At 42.3% G+C, this 15255-nt stretch overlaps 1 protein-coding gene across 1 annotated transcript in view; it reads right to left on the bottom strand.

Moving 5' to 3' along the window:
* Positions 1–15255, bottom strand: part of BRINP2 (BMP/retinoic acid inducible neural specific 2) — a 116383-nt gene that overhangs the window by 39634 nt on the left and 61494 nt on the right. The window lies entirely within an intron of this gene.

The raw sequence follows: 15255 nt of genomic DNA on the forward strand, positions 1-15255 counted from the left end.
TTTTCCAATTTGGATTCCTTTTCTTTTTCTTCTCTGATTGCTGTGGCAAGGATTTCCAAAACTATGTTGAATAGTAGTGGAGAGAGTGGACATCCTTGCCTTGTTCCTGACCTTAGAGGGAACGATTTCAGTTTTTCACCATTGAGAATGATGTTTGCTGTGGGTTTGTTGTATATGGCCTTTATTATGTTGAGGTAGGTTCCCTCTATGCCCACCTTCTGGAGAGTTTTGATCATAAATGAGTGTTGAATTTTGTCAAAAGCTTTTCCTGCATCTATTGAAATGATGATGTGGTTTTTGTCCTTCAATTTGTTAATATGGTGTATCACATTGACTGATTTGCATATATTGAAGAATCCTTGCATTCCCGGGATAAACCCCACTTGATCATGGTGTGTGATCCTTTTAATGTGTTGTTGGATTCTATTGGCTAGTATTTTGTTGAGGATTTTTGCATCTATATTCATCAGTGATATTGGTCTGTAGTTTTCTTTTTTTGTAGTATCTTTGTCTGGTTTTGGTAACAGGGTGATGGTGGCCTCCTAGAATGAGTTTGGGAGTGTTCCTTCCTCTGCAATGTTTTGGAAGAGCTTGAGAAGGATGGGTGTTAGCTCTTCTCTAAATGTTTGATAAATTCCCCTGTGAATCCATCTGGTCCTGGACTTTTGTTTGTTGGGAGATTTTTAATCACAGTTTCAATTTCATTACTTGTAATTGGTCTGATCATATTTTCTATTTCTTCCTGATTCAGTCTTGGAAGGTTATACCTTTCTAAGAATCTGTCCATTTCATCCAGGTTGTCCATTTTATTGGCATATAGTTGCTTGTAGTAGTCTTATGGTGCTTTTTATTTCTGAGGTGTCCATTGTAACTTCTCTTGTTTCATTTCTAATTTTATTGATTTGAGTCCTCTCCCTCTTTTTCTTGATGAGTCTTGCTAGAGGCCTATCGATTTTACTTATCTTCTCAAAGAAGCAGCTTTTAGTTTTATTGATTTTTGCTATTGTTTTCTTTGTTCCTATTTCATTTATTTCTGCTCTGATCTTTATGATTTCTCTCCATCTGCTAACTTTGGGTTTTGCTCTTCTTTCTCTAGTTTCTTTAGGTGTAAGGTTAGATTGTTTATTTAGGATTTTTCTTGTTTCTTGAGGTAGGATTGTATTACTATAAAATTCCCTCTTAGAACTGCCTTTGCTGCATCCCATAGCTTTTGGATCATTGTGTTTTCATTGTCACTTGTCTCTAGGTATTTTCTGATTTCCTCTTTGATTTCTTCAGTGATCTCTTGGTTATTTAGTAGCATATTGTTTAGCCTCCATGTGTTTGTGTTTTTTACAGTTTTTTTCCTGTAATTGATTTCTAATCCCATAGCGTTGTGGTCAGAAAGGATGCTTGATACAATTTCAATTTTCTTGAATTTACCAAGGCTTGATTTATGACCCAAAATGTGATCTATTCTGGAGAACATTCCACGTTCACTTGAGAAGAACGTAATCTGCTGGTTTTGGATGTAATGTCCTATAGGTATCTGTTAAATCAAGCTGATTTATTGTGTCATTTAAAGCTTGTGTTTCCTTATTAATTTTCTGTGTGGATGATCTGTCCATTGGTGTAAGTGGGGTGTTAAAGTCCCCCACTATGATTGTGTTACTGTCAATTTCCTCTTACATAGTTGTTAGCATTTGCCTTATGTATTGAGGTACTCTTATATTGGGTGCATATATATTTATAAGTGTTATCTCTTCTTCTTGGATTGATCCTTGATCTTTATGTAGTGTCTTTTTTTGTTTCTTGTAACATTTTTTATTTTAAAGTCTATTTTATCTGATATGAGTATCACTACTCCAGCTTTCTTTTGATTGCCACTTGCATGGAATATCTTTTTCCATCCCCTTACTTTCAGTCTCTTTGTGTCCCTAGGCCTGAAGTGGGTCTCTTGTAGACAGCATATATATGGGTCTTGTTTTTGTATCCATTCCACCAGACTGTGTCTTTTGGTTGGTGCATTTAGTCCATTTACATTCAAGGTAATTATCAATAAGTATGTTCCTATTACCATTTTCTTAATTGTTTTGTTTCTGTTTTTGTAGGTCCTTTTCTTCTCTTATATTTCCCACTTAGAGAAGTTCCTTCAGCATTTGTTGTAGGGCTGGTTTGGTGGTGCTGAATCTCTTAGCTGTTGCTTGTCTATAAAGCTTTTGATTTCTCTGTCGAATCTGAATGAGATTCTTGCTGGGTAGAATATTCTGGTTGTAGGTTCTTCCCTTTCATCACTTTAAATATATCATGCCACTCCCTTCTGGCTTGCAGAGTTTCTGCTGAGAAATCAGCTGTTAACCTTATGGGAGTTCCCTTGTATGTTATTTGTCATTTTTCCCTTGTTGCTTTTAATAAGTATTCTCTGTCTTTAATTTTTGTCAGTTTCACTACTATGTGTCTTGGTGTGTTTCTCCTTGGGTTTATCCTGCCTGGGACTCTCTGCACTTCCTGGACTTGGGTAGCTATTTCCTTTCCCATGTTAGGGAAGTTTTCAACTATAATCTCTTCCAATATTTTCTTGGGTCTTTTCTCTCTCTCTTCTCCTTCTGGGACCCCTATAATGCAAATGTTGGTGTGTTTAACATTGTCCCAGAGGTCTCTTAGGCTGTCTTCAGTTCTTTTCATTCGTTTTTCTTCATTCTTTTCTGCGTCAGTGATTATCACCATTCTGTCTTCCAGGTCACTTATTCACCCTTCTGCCTCAGTTAATCTGCTATTGGTTCCTTCTAGTGTATTTTTCATTTCACTTATTGTGTTGCATATCTCTGTTTGTTCTTTAATTCTTCTAGATCTTTGGTAAACTTTTCTTGTAACTTTTTGATCTTTGCATCCAGTCTTTTTTCAAAGTCCTGGATCATCTTCACCATCATTATTCTGAATTCTTTTTCTGGAAGGGTGCCTATCTCCTCTTCATTTAGTTGTTTTTCTGGGGTTTTATCCTGTCCCTTCATCTGGTACAAAGTCTTCTGCTTTTTCATTTTCTCTGTCTTTCTGTGGCTGTGGTTTTCAGTTCCACAAGATGAAATACTGCTGATACTGCTTGATACTGCTGTCTGTCCTCTTGCGGAGGAAGCTGTCTAGGCGGCTCATGCATGCTTCCTGATGGGAGGGACTGATGGTGGGTTGGGCTGGGTGGGAGGACCTCAGTAAAACTTTAATCTGATTTGGTGGGTGGAGCTCAGTAAAACTTTAATCTGCTCGTCTGTTAATGGGTGGGGCTGTGTTCCCACCTTGTTGGTTTTTTGGCCTGAGGTGACCCAGCACTGGAGCTTACAGGCTCTTTGGTGGGGCTAATGGTGGATTCTGGGAGGGCTCACACCAATGAGCACTTCCCAGATCCCCTGCCACCAGTGTCCCTGTCTCCTCGGTGAACCACAGCTGCCCCCCACCTCTGCAGGCAACCCTCCAACACCAGCAGGTAGGTCTGGTTCAGTCCCCTGTGGGGTCACTGCTCCTTCCCCCTGGGTCCTGGTGAGCACACTTTTTTGTGTGCCCTCCAAGAGTGGAGTCTCTGTTTCCCCAGTCCTGTGAAAGTCCTTCAATCAAATCCCACTGGCTTTCAAAGTCTGATTCTCTGGGGATTCCTCCTCCCGTTGATGGGCCCCCAGGTTGGGAAGCCTGACCTGGGGCTCAGAATCCTACTTTAGTGAGTGGACTTCTGCAGTATAACTGTTCTCCAGCTTGTGTGTCACCCACCCAGCATTTATGGGGCTTGATTTTAATGTGATGCGCCCCTCCTACCATCTCATTGTGGCTTCTCCTTTGTCTCTGGATGTGGGGTATCTTTTTTGGTGAGTTCCAGTGTCTTTCTGTAAATGATTGTTCAGCAGTTAGTTGTAATTCCAGTGCTCTTGCAAGAGGGAGTGGGTGTATGTCCTCCTACTCCACCATCTTGAACCATCTCCTCCAACTTCTCTTATAGAGCTGATGTATCAGGTCCCGAGCAGAGTAACCACATTTTCTGAGATGTGCCCGTGGCTGAGAACTACCATCACTAATTTTCAAGAACTGCACAGAATGCAAGAAGTTAAATAAATCTGTGGAGAGGAAAACGCCTGGTCTGAGAAACTCCAGAATGGTGAAGTGATACTGATCTGTGACAGAATTCTTGAGGATTTTGAAAGGTGAGCATGCAAGCTCTCCAGGAGCCAGAATTGGTTCAGGAAGCAAACCTTATGTCAACATCAATTTCATATTTATTATCCCTTTCCTTGTTTTCCAGGACCCAGGAGAACTCTGAGGCCCTTGGTTCTGACAGAGTGACTGGATAGGAGTTTTGGTCCTGAATGATTTCATGAAGATAAGACAGAAAAGGGAAAGTTAGAGGAAAAAAACAAGGACAGTTTGAGAGAGAGACTGTGAGATGAGGGGAGAGAGAGAGAAAAGAACATCTGGAGGGAAGTCACACTGTGCTAACAAGTCTAAGAAGCAGGGAGAATACTAATTATCTTCAAATATCTGGAGACCTTTTTGTGAAGAGGAGGAATTTATGCTTATTCTAGAGAAACAGGAGGAAGCAGAGTTAGGACCAATAAGTGGAATTATGGAAAGAAATACTGAGATTCAATTTCAAAAGGAATCATAGAGTGTTTTGGCCTATTGAATGGAAATTGGCTTCAGAGAACACATAGAACTGGACCTGCCCAAGCCAAGGTATCTTCTTGGGGATCTGTAGAGTGGTTGTCTGCCTTCGGTAGGAAATAAGTGATTTTAAAGTTTCCTTCTGGAACCTTCCTATGCTGTTGGTGGGAATGTAAATTGGTGCAGCCACTATGGAATACAGTATGGAGGTTCCTTAAAAACTAAAAATAGAATTACTTTATGATCCTACAATCCCACTCCTGGGTATATATCTGGAGAAATCTCTAATTCAAAAAGATACATGCACCCCCAACGTTCATAGCAGCACTATTTACAATAGCCAAGACATGGAAGCAACCTAAGTGTCCATCGACAGATGAATGGTAAAGAAAATATGATATATATATATATATACACAATGGAATATTACTCAGCCATTAAAAAGAATGAAATAATGCCATTTGTAGCAACATGGATGGACCTAGAGATTATCATACTAAATGAAATAAGTGAGACAGAGAAAGACAAATATCGTATGATATCAATTCCATGTGGAATCTAAAAAATGATACAAATGAATTTATATACAAAACAGAAACAGACTCACAGAAATAGAAAACTTATGGTTATTAAAGGGGAAAGGTGGGTGGGAGGTATAAATTATGAGTTTGGGATTGACAGAAAGACACTACTATATATAAAATACATAAACAACAAGGACCTACTGTATAGCACAGGGAATAATATTAAACATCTTGTAATAAACCATAATGGAAACAAATCTAAAAAAGAATATATATATATGTGTGTATATATATATATGAATCACTGTGCTCTATAACTGAAACAAAACACTGTAAATCAATTATACTTCAATAAAAAATAGAAATCAACTTTCCTTCTAATTCACAGATCCGAGCACCTTGATTCTGTTCTGCCATCCCATATCCCCAGGTTTCCTTGCATCCTCAGACACTGATTTTGCAGCTGTGGCCTCTTATTCCAGGACAACCACTAAATCTGTGGTTCCCTAATTTAGTCTCCTGGCCTGGAGACACCAGAATGGACACTGCCCTACTTAGTGGTAACAGGAGGCAAAAGAACGTATTATCAGCCTCTAGAGCCACTTTTCTTCTATCAAGTCCCATCTGAGTGTGAGTTTCCAGATGACCGAGGCTGATATTCAAAGACTCGCATAGCCTCCCTTCCTCTCCACCTGGTCTTTATCAGACTCACACTTCAGAACATAAACAGAACGCAGCTAAGCAAAGGCTGGCTCACCAAGCTGAAGTTTACCTCTGTTACTAGTAAACCAACTCTGTGACCCCTGTCGAGGGATCATTAGGTGTTTACCTGCCTCTGTGAATTGCAGGAGAACTCACTCCCCAAAGAGTCTTTCTTCCTCTTCCTCCTCCATCACTAGTGTGTCCCCAGGTGAGGCACAGGCTCTCCTGGCACACAAGGAAAATGAGAATCCTCCCAGGCACCAAGGCTGGTAATGAAGGGCTCAGTGCAGCGCTGGTTCTGACTACCTCCTTTTTCTCCCACCAGGGCCTCCTGCCTGGCCAGTGAGACTTCTTGTTCACTCTGACCCATTCTGACGTCCAGAGCTTGTTTGTTCTTTGCAGGGAGAGGGAGAAAGAGGCACGTTTCTGGGCTCAGGGGAGAGCCTCGCATGGTGGCAGAACCAGGGAGCATTAAACAGGTGCAGAGGGGAAAACACAGCAGGCAGAGGGAGCTGTGCCAGATTCTTGCATCCTCTCTAAGCCACAGCCCGGGCATAGCAGCTGTAACCTACCCACCCTATACCTGCAAGTCCTAAAGCTGACTTGGGAGTCCTAGCCTCTAGGTCTCTTTCACTGCTTCATCTGATACCATGATGTGCTGTGGATGCAAAAGGTAAGTGGGAGTGACCCAGAGCACATACCAATCTTGTCATTATATGAAACTCCAAATTTGCAAAGTAGCCCAATAAGCACAGGTTATTTGCATCACCAAAGGTTTCTTCTGGCTGTATGAAAATATTTCTTGAAATATAAGACATTTCCTAGTGGATATCTGTGTTTTATAAATCAGTAGCTACCCGATCCTCAAGTAAGGGGCTGGAGGTTGACTTAGCACTGAATTTTTATAATCCATTGCCAGGCAAAAAATAAGATACTGCATTTTGGAAATGGCATTAAGTGTCCCTCCAGCAGAGGATTTGATTTACAGAAATTTGATTTACGCCATACCCTGATAGAAATACAGTGGCAGTGCAAAGCCAACACATACAATATTCTCTGTGGGTGACCTGCTTCAGGAAGGTTCACCTGTAGCTTCTTCCCAGAAGGGGCTCCCCAGAGCCCAGGTTTAGATGGAGAACCCTGCTGGAAGCTACAGGGTCTTTGAGTGGGATGAGACACCTTCCAGCCCCCTGAGACCCATTTTCTCCATCCCAAAGGTCTGCTAGAATGCCAGGAGAAAGAGTGGGAGGGGCAGAGAGCACAGGTGGTTACAAGTGGAGACACCATTTCTCTTGCAGCATTAAGATTACCAGGCTCAGATTATGTATTTGATTCAATAATAATTTAATGGTCAGATCCTCTATTGTATGGGTTGAGTGCTGGTTCCTCCTCTTACCAGTTGTGTGACACCCTGTAAAACTCAGTGTCTTCATCTGTAAAACAGGTATACAAGGTATCTCCCTTGTACATTTCTCATAAGAATAACTTTAGCATATGTGTATACATATTATTATGCACTTAGTAAGATGTTGGGTATATTGTGACCACTCCATATGTATAGTCACTATTATTTATTATTGTTATTATTAAGTCATAACATAGAGGGGATACTTTACTTTTTTCTAAATTACACATTTGCCCTCCCAAAACAATCTGTTTTCTTTGCCCCCTTACTCCTTTCATCCCATGAAGAAACTGGGGAGACAGGGGAGAGCCTGATGCCCTCTGGTCCACACTTCCATACTATGTAGTCAATGCCTTGAGATCCCTGCTCACAAAAAGCTTTTGTCTCTCGGACAGCCACACCCTCCAGTCGACAGTCCCTCTGAGGGTTTCATCCTGCTCAGCTGGTGGAGCTCCATCTGAGGCCACCTGCCCATCCACAGTATCCAGTGATGCCTTTTTTAGTTGCCTCATGTAGGATTGGGCAAATCAGTCTGAAAGACAAGAAGGCTCCAGCTGTCTTTGAGTCCGGGATAGATTGTGGGGATAGAAATCCTTGTCTCAGACTCAGGTCCAAACCTTCATCTCCAGCCCAGGTTTATGGCAATCAATTTGTTCCACTTGCTTTGAACACCATGCGAGCACACTCCTCTGTTTCTAATCCCGGAGGAGAAGATGGATGATTGGCATGGGAACCAAACTCACACACAGCACATTGGAGGGCTTCACAGACCTCAGCCCACTTTCAATCACTTGTTCCCGTGGGTCTATCTTCCTTGAGGACAGAGCTCCCTGAGGCCTGGGCCGTGTCTCATTCACAGCTGTGTCCCAGCACTTGGGGAGTGGCCAGCACACAGAGGTAATAAACATGCACAGACTGACTAAATGCCCCACCACATGCCACTCACTGTTTTAAGCAATGTGGACTGAAATAATTTTCCTGTGGGAGATGTGGGAAGCCCTGAGGTGGGATAAATGTGGCAGAAGCTGAATAGAGAAAAAAATTGAGAATCCCTGACCCAGAAAAAGCTCTTCTCTTGAGGAGAAAAAATATGAAAAGACGACCACGTGGCAAGCCTGTGTCCCTGTCTGCCTGCATCTGTGTCGTGACGGTTTCTAGATGAAGCCTACCTCACTCCTTTCTACATACACATGTCTCTAAGTAGCAATTCATTCATGAATAAAATTAATTATTTCTCAAAGCAAAAATTAATCCTCTTTTTCTCTGCCTGACTGACTCAAGATCTCGCTACTAAATCTCATCTGGAAACAAAACTGAACTAGCTTTCTCCCCTTGGCCTTCCTGGATTTTCCCTGAATTTCTTGCACATTTTTATTTTTACATTTTCTCTTCACAGACCATCTTTGCAAACCTATCTCAAGCCAGGTGGATGACCTAGAAATAGTCCTAGGACACACAGGAAAACCTGGGGCAAGAGTCATTTTGTCCTGGAGGAATGTGGGACTGACATCCTGAGAATTCATTCTGATGTGGCATCCATGGACCAAATCTATCCATCAGTCACTGAGAATGTCCTAAGTATCTTCTTCTCCCCAGAGCCTGAGATGCTACATTCCAATGTGTTTTCTCCGTGTGTGTGCTGTCACTCAAACTGGACAGCTGAACTCCTGGAAATCAGTAGAACCCTGTTTCCTCTATCTTTTGTAGCCTGCTATGGTGCCCAGAATAATGCTTTGCACAAAGTAGATGCTCTATAAATACTCGCAAGAAGACCAAGTAAGCAAACACATGGTATGGGAAGCTTACTCTAAATTCAATTTTCTAAGCATAAGTGATGCTGAATTTTCAGTTGAACTAGTGGCTTTATAAGACCTCAAATCACTGCTTATCATTTTCTCACCAGGTGCATATTCACATTCCATTTTCCCAAGGTAGAAATGCAAGGAATTGCCTTTGGTCCTACCTTCTCCAGATATGCAATTACTTTTACTTCATTTTACTCACTGCTAATACAGGAAAATGACATGCCCCTCCAGGTGAGAGGCTTTTAAAATTGCCCCTTGGAAGAAATCAGTGTCTAGGAGACCCTTTTGGCATTTTGGAGGGACAAAGTATAGCAGAAATAACACAGTGGGGCAGAGCAGGTGGAGATGGGACAGTCACAGGCTTCTTGGCATTTATAATGGACACGTGGGACTGGCTGCTCAGTTCCTAAAGCACACCTGGAACTCCCACAACTTTGGTTATACTGCTCCTGGGTCCACAGCACCCTTCCCCAAGCTCTCCACCTGGAGAGCCCCCACTCAGCCATCAGAGTCTGGCTGATGCATCCCCTTTTACTCTGGCTTTCCTTGACCTTTCTGTGCAGAGTGACCTAGCACTTTCTCCAAAGGTACTTGTCTGTGAGTTCCAACAAATCAAGAACTGTCCTCCCCATTCATGGTTTATTAGCAGAATCTTGTAGAAGCATAAGCGCAGAGTCGGCCTTCAATACAACAGATTGAATGAATATTGCTCTTCTTACACTCTTGAATTATCAGAGTCTGTTTATGTGCTCTTTCTCCTTCCTCCAAGTGAGCAGCACACTGCCTCATTCACATAGGTCGGCTGCACTGGGGCGGGATGTTTTCATGTTAAGATGGAGACAGGATGCTGCACAAGGTTGACGATCTGCAAGGTCCCATCCAAGGGCCCATGTGCCCTTGTGGGTCTCATCATCCAGACACTTCTGGAATAAAATTCCTTGGCCTTCTGCTGGGTCTACAGCCTAGATAAGTTTATGTCAGATATTCAGCTATACATTTAGCCAGCACTGAACTCTTGAGGAAAGCAAATTCTAGATGTTTCATTCTGTCCCTCTCCCACCTCCTCACCTCTGTGGACCAAGAAATGATACCTGTGACTGGACTGCAGGCTCATCATTCTGCACTGCCTCTGATTGCACTCTAATTTGTTTTGCTCCAGTTTGCATACTATTTCTTCCTCTCTTTCCATCCTAAAAAACTCTCTTGTCAAAATATAAACCCAGTGTGAAGGGCAGAGATCAACCAGTTTGCTGGGGTGATGGTCACTTCTCCAGCAGAGCTTACCTCTTCCTCTGCCTGTCCCATCCACCTGAGAACCACAGCTTCCCTTGTGGTTCCCTGCAGCTGTTTGATAACACAACCTTTCTGTACCTCCGCAGCTGTAATGAACACCTAGGAACTCACTGGGATGTACCCAGGTAGACTCAGGTTGCCTTTGGTTGCCATTTATTTATGTGGATTGTGATCTCTTAATTGGAGATGGTGCCTCTCCCAGGGTTCGCTGTTTATTCAAATCAGTATTTGTTAGTCCATGAGACGTGGTCCGGATGATAAATCAGCCCTGGAGCTCCTTCTGTGATTGCTTCCACAGCTGCTCGCTGCTTCCTCACCTCTCCATCTCCCAGGAGGCACCCACAGGCTGGTTCTAGGCCCTCCAGCCTTTTCTGCTTTTAAACTCTTCTCCCAGCTGCTGGCTCTACTCTTATGAGTTCATGTGCCTTGGCACTAATCATTCCTAAATTTAACCTCGCATGACTACTATCCTATTTCATCTGTAACATCTCCTGTAAATATTCTCAGTACCTCAAGTGCATCATGGCGGATGCTGCCTTACCATTAAGCCTTCTGTCCTCCTCCACCCTGGCCATTCCTGCTCTCCTGTCTGTTTCCCAAGCACTGAGTGTAATTAAGCTTTAATGTCATACTGTTCATGTGGAGCTCCTGTCAAAATGCAGATTCTGATTTTGTAGGTCAGGGTGAGACTTGAGGTTCTGTCATTTTTACAAGCTCTCAGGTAATGCCAATGCTGCTGGTACACGACCACACTTGGAGCAGTCTGGATAAAATATTTGGTTTTGCCTGTTTCTCATTTCCTTCACATGTAAGCTATTGCCAAACCTTATTTTTCATCCTGATTAGTTATTAACAGATTATCTTTTCTTACGGTAATTGCTCTGGTGCCTGTAGAAAGGTTCTTTTCCCTTAACTGCCCTCATTCAGCACATCATCTGATTCTATCCCAGCCTGCCCTTTTGGATGTTTCCAGATGCATCTGCTAAAACACATTCCTGCTTCAACACTGCCTACCTTTGGGTACCACTCCAACCTCTTGGTTTTAAGCTATGTTCTACTTTGGTTCTCAAAATTTGCAAATTTTGCTCAGAATATGGTGAGAATATAATGGTCTTTTTTAAAAATGAAGATATCTATTTATTTTTTGGTTTGTTTTTTTTTTCCCCCTCCCAAAAGACTTCTAAGATACCTCCAGACACTTATTTTCTAAAAAGAGAGGCAGATAGAAATGGAGGTGTTAATGACTAAGGTCAATAATTTGGAATTATACCTGGCCTTGTTTTTCTCCCAACCACCATATTATACTCATTGTTCTGAATGATTTCTAACTTTCTCTCTTAATTTTAATTTATTCTTTCCGAGTTTTAAGTGTTTCATCATAGTGGCTTGGATTTTTTCCAGTCCCATGATTATCTCTCTATTAAAGCCTTAATACAAAAAGAAATTAAAAAAAAAAAAACAGACTGCTCATTACTTTGATTTGTAGCAAAGAGAGGACGGAACGTTACCGCTAGAGTGTTTCGAGAAACCATATTTACATTTGCATCAGCTCAATTTAGGTGCCTGATTAGGTTGCCTGTTACGATGAAGATGCACTTACCAGTCAAAGGGAAGTGGTGTGGTCTAGAGTAACGAGCAGGAGACTTCAAGTCAGGAGCTCTGAGTGCTATTTCTGGCTGTGACTGGCTACCTCTCTGACCTTGAACAAGTCCATCTCACTACCTTGAACCCTAATAGCCCCCATCTGCCTCCCAAGGCTGCTGTGAGAGGTTGATCCCTTAAGTGTTTATGTTACTGGGGGCTACAGAGTGAAGCAAAGGCGGGCAGTTGGGGGTCACAAATGGAATCTGAGACAGGATCTCTGCTCTTAGAGCTCGTACCACTAGCCTGCTAAGAGACAGTGTCTGAGAAATGGGCTGATAGCTCAGATGTGACAGGGCTTGAGGATGTGCTGGGTGGTCGGCTAATGGAATTTAAAAGCTTGCCAAAAACTGGGTGAGATGGCCAAGCCCATCCTGTTATTTAGAAACTTTTCACAAGAATGTATACTGTCTCTCTTCTCATAATGGCGCCATCCTGAGACTGCTCGTGTCACCCCTGGGACCAGGGAGCTGGCAGAGACCAGTGACTGGCTTCTGTAGGACATCTTAAGGAAGATCTGCTCAGTTGGCAACCTCTGACTTTAGGAGGAAGATCATTCCCTGTGGTGACTCTAAAACATGCTGGGAGTGATCTAGCTCTTTCTGGTAGTCTATGAGAGCAGTAAGAGTGTGCCCCAAAGAAGTTTCATTCATTCTCTTGTTGAGTTCCTCTCCCAGCAGAGAGAGAGACTGAGGAGTTAAGGTTAATATGCTTTAAAAAAGAAAGCAAGAGAACATTTTTTTTTCTCCTTCTAATGTAAGTTGTCGAATGCTAAGCCCTCAGCAGATGTTATCACAAAGATAGTACCCATGGCTCTCATCTCATTATAATTTTTGCATCGGTTAATATTTGTTGAGGATACTCTAATAATAGGTAATATTTATTAAGCACTGTTCTAAGTGTTTTACATCAATTAACCCATTTAATTTTCACATCAATCCATTAGGTGGGCACTATTATTGCCCTAATTTTACAAATAAGGAAATTGGGGAACAAAGAAATTAAATAATTCATCCAATGTTATACAGCTAGTAAGCTGTAGCTCCAGGATTAGAAGTCACCAGATTAGTTCAGGCCTTCTGGATCCAGAATTTTCACCCTGAAGCATCTATTCCTACGTGAATACAAACTTATGGACAGAGCAGCAATCTCTGGGGACCCATGGTTAGAGGGGCCATAGCTATTCTAGAACAACCAGTCATCTCCAACAGAGAGCATACTGTGATTTCCAAATAATAGGTGGGATTCAGAGCTTTATGTTAGAACCTGACTGTGTAATCGTTACATGTTCAAACACAGTTAGAAGAGAAGAAGGGTCTGTCTTCTGCTGTGTAAGAGAGCTTCATGTAATTCTGCTCTGAATATTCTAGCCCCATTGGGAAGTCTTATTCTTCCCCCACCACAGCTCACCTCCTTTCTTACATGGAAAGCACATGTGGATACCATATGCTCCCCATGTACTAAAAGCTTTCTCAAAGAATTGAATAAAAGACTAATTCTGTTCAAGACCCAATATTTCACCACAGAGCATTTCTGATATTCTCTGTAAGCTCTTTCTCCCTCTGCCCTTCTGGACAAAATGCCCTTCTAGTCATTGGGGATGACCCTCAATGTATGTTTTACCAGTTTTCTGTGACCTGCTCTAGTCACAGTAAGCAAGGCCTTGAATTTGCTAGAGGCAATTAGCGTTAGAGAGAACAGGGGAAGGGATAAGAGTGAGTTCCCATGGGGATAACACAGAGCCCTGTAACGCTTGTATCCGCGGATCCACCATTTTGCTTAGTAACAAAAAGCAGGACTCCTGGAATGCTCCTGGCGCAGCCGTGTGTGACCGTTCTCCCATCGCCCCACCCCGGGGCTGCAAGTCAGAGCGCTGCATTCCTGACAGAATGACCGGTTACTGTTTCCCCAAGTACAGGTTCACGTGCAATAACTGACCCCGGAGAAACAGAACGGCACAGTGTAAGAGCTTGTCACATTAAATGATCAAAAAACCATTCCCGACTGATAGAATGGGTGGCGGTGCAGAAGTGATTCCAGCTCTGAGCTGCCACCCAGGCATTCAGTGGTTGCCAGCCTTGGGGCTGGGGCTTGATGACAAGAAAAATCTGCGGAGGGGAGAAGGAAACGGGTGCTTTTTTCCTTCTAGCTCCTATAGCCCTTTGAAGTGAATGGTGGTGTTGGGATTCCCAGCGTGACATTTCAATTCCAATATACTTTTAAAATACATTTTTTTTTTTTTGGTGATAACAGTGCTTTTGAAAGATTTGGGGTAAACAGAAAAGTGTGAGGTGAATTAAATCTTGTTTTCCTAGACTAGAGGGATTCACTCCTTGAACACATTCTAGGGTGGATTTTCGCTTTCCCCCTCTTTTTTTTTTTTTTTTTTTTGAAGGGATGGAAAGAGAGAAATTCTTTGATAAAGATAAGCAGCACCCTGAATAGAAAATCTGTGGGGGACACAGGTCTAATTTCTTATATACTTACTGAGAGTTGAGTTAACCTCTTTCACTGGAGCAGGTGTTAGCTCAGCCACTCCCAGCCTGTGCTGGCCACTCTCTGCCTCAGTTGCCCTGTGCAGAATTTCCACCGTAGTCTTTGGAGGATGGCAAGAACCAAGCTGCTGAAGCAGAGAGTATGACCTACAATCCCTTCTAATCCCAGATTGGAAGAGAAATGGCTTCTGCATGCCTCTGCACTCATGAAGCACCAGCCCCTCAAATACCTCATTTTTTCCCTTTGTCTGCATCTGCGTGTAGGAATCGTGTACCAGGAGGCTGGCCCCTGTGAATGGTGCTTACCTTTTGGGACTCTCCCAGTGCTGAATAACTTAATTTATTATTTCTGAGACTCCATACTAACCTAAACAGACGGCATGGTTATTGCAGAAGTAAAACAAAACAAAAAACAAATGTCTCTTACAAACAGAAAAATATAATTTCTTTAAATGTAATTTAAGAACCCAGACTTTGGAGTCTGACTACTACTTGGGAGCTAATGCTAGCTTCACCATTTACTAGCTGTGTGCCCCTCAGCAAGTTCCTTAACTTCTTTGGACCTCAACTTCCTCATCTGTAAAAAGGGGAGAATAATTGTTCTTCCAACAGAGGGTTATTAGAAGGAGTAAATGAATTCATGTACATAAGGCATGTAAAGTGCTAGATCCAGCAAGAGGGCCAAAACCTTTAGTATGTTCATATGACTAGGGATGCATGTGCCCAAGGTTACCAATAGCAACCTCTAGATGGCAAAAGAATAGGTGATT

This window comes from Hippopotamus amphibius, chromosome 3, assembly GCF_030028045.1.
Source record: "Hippopotamus amphibius kiboko isolate mHipAmp2 chromosome 3, mHipAmp2.hap2, whole genome shotgun sequence".
In the NCBI taxonomy this organism is placed as follows: domain Eukaryota; kingdom Metazoa; phylum Chordata; class Mammalia; order Artiodactyla; family Hippopotamidae; genus Hippopotamus; species Hippopotamus amphibius.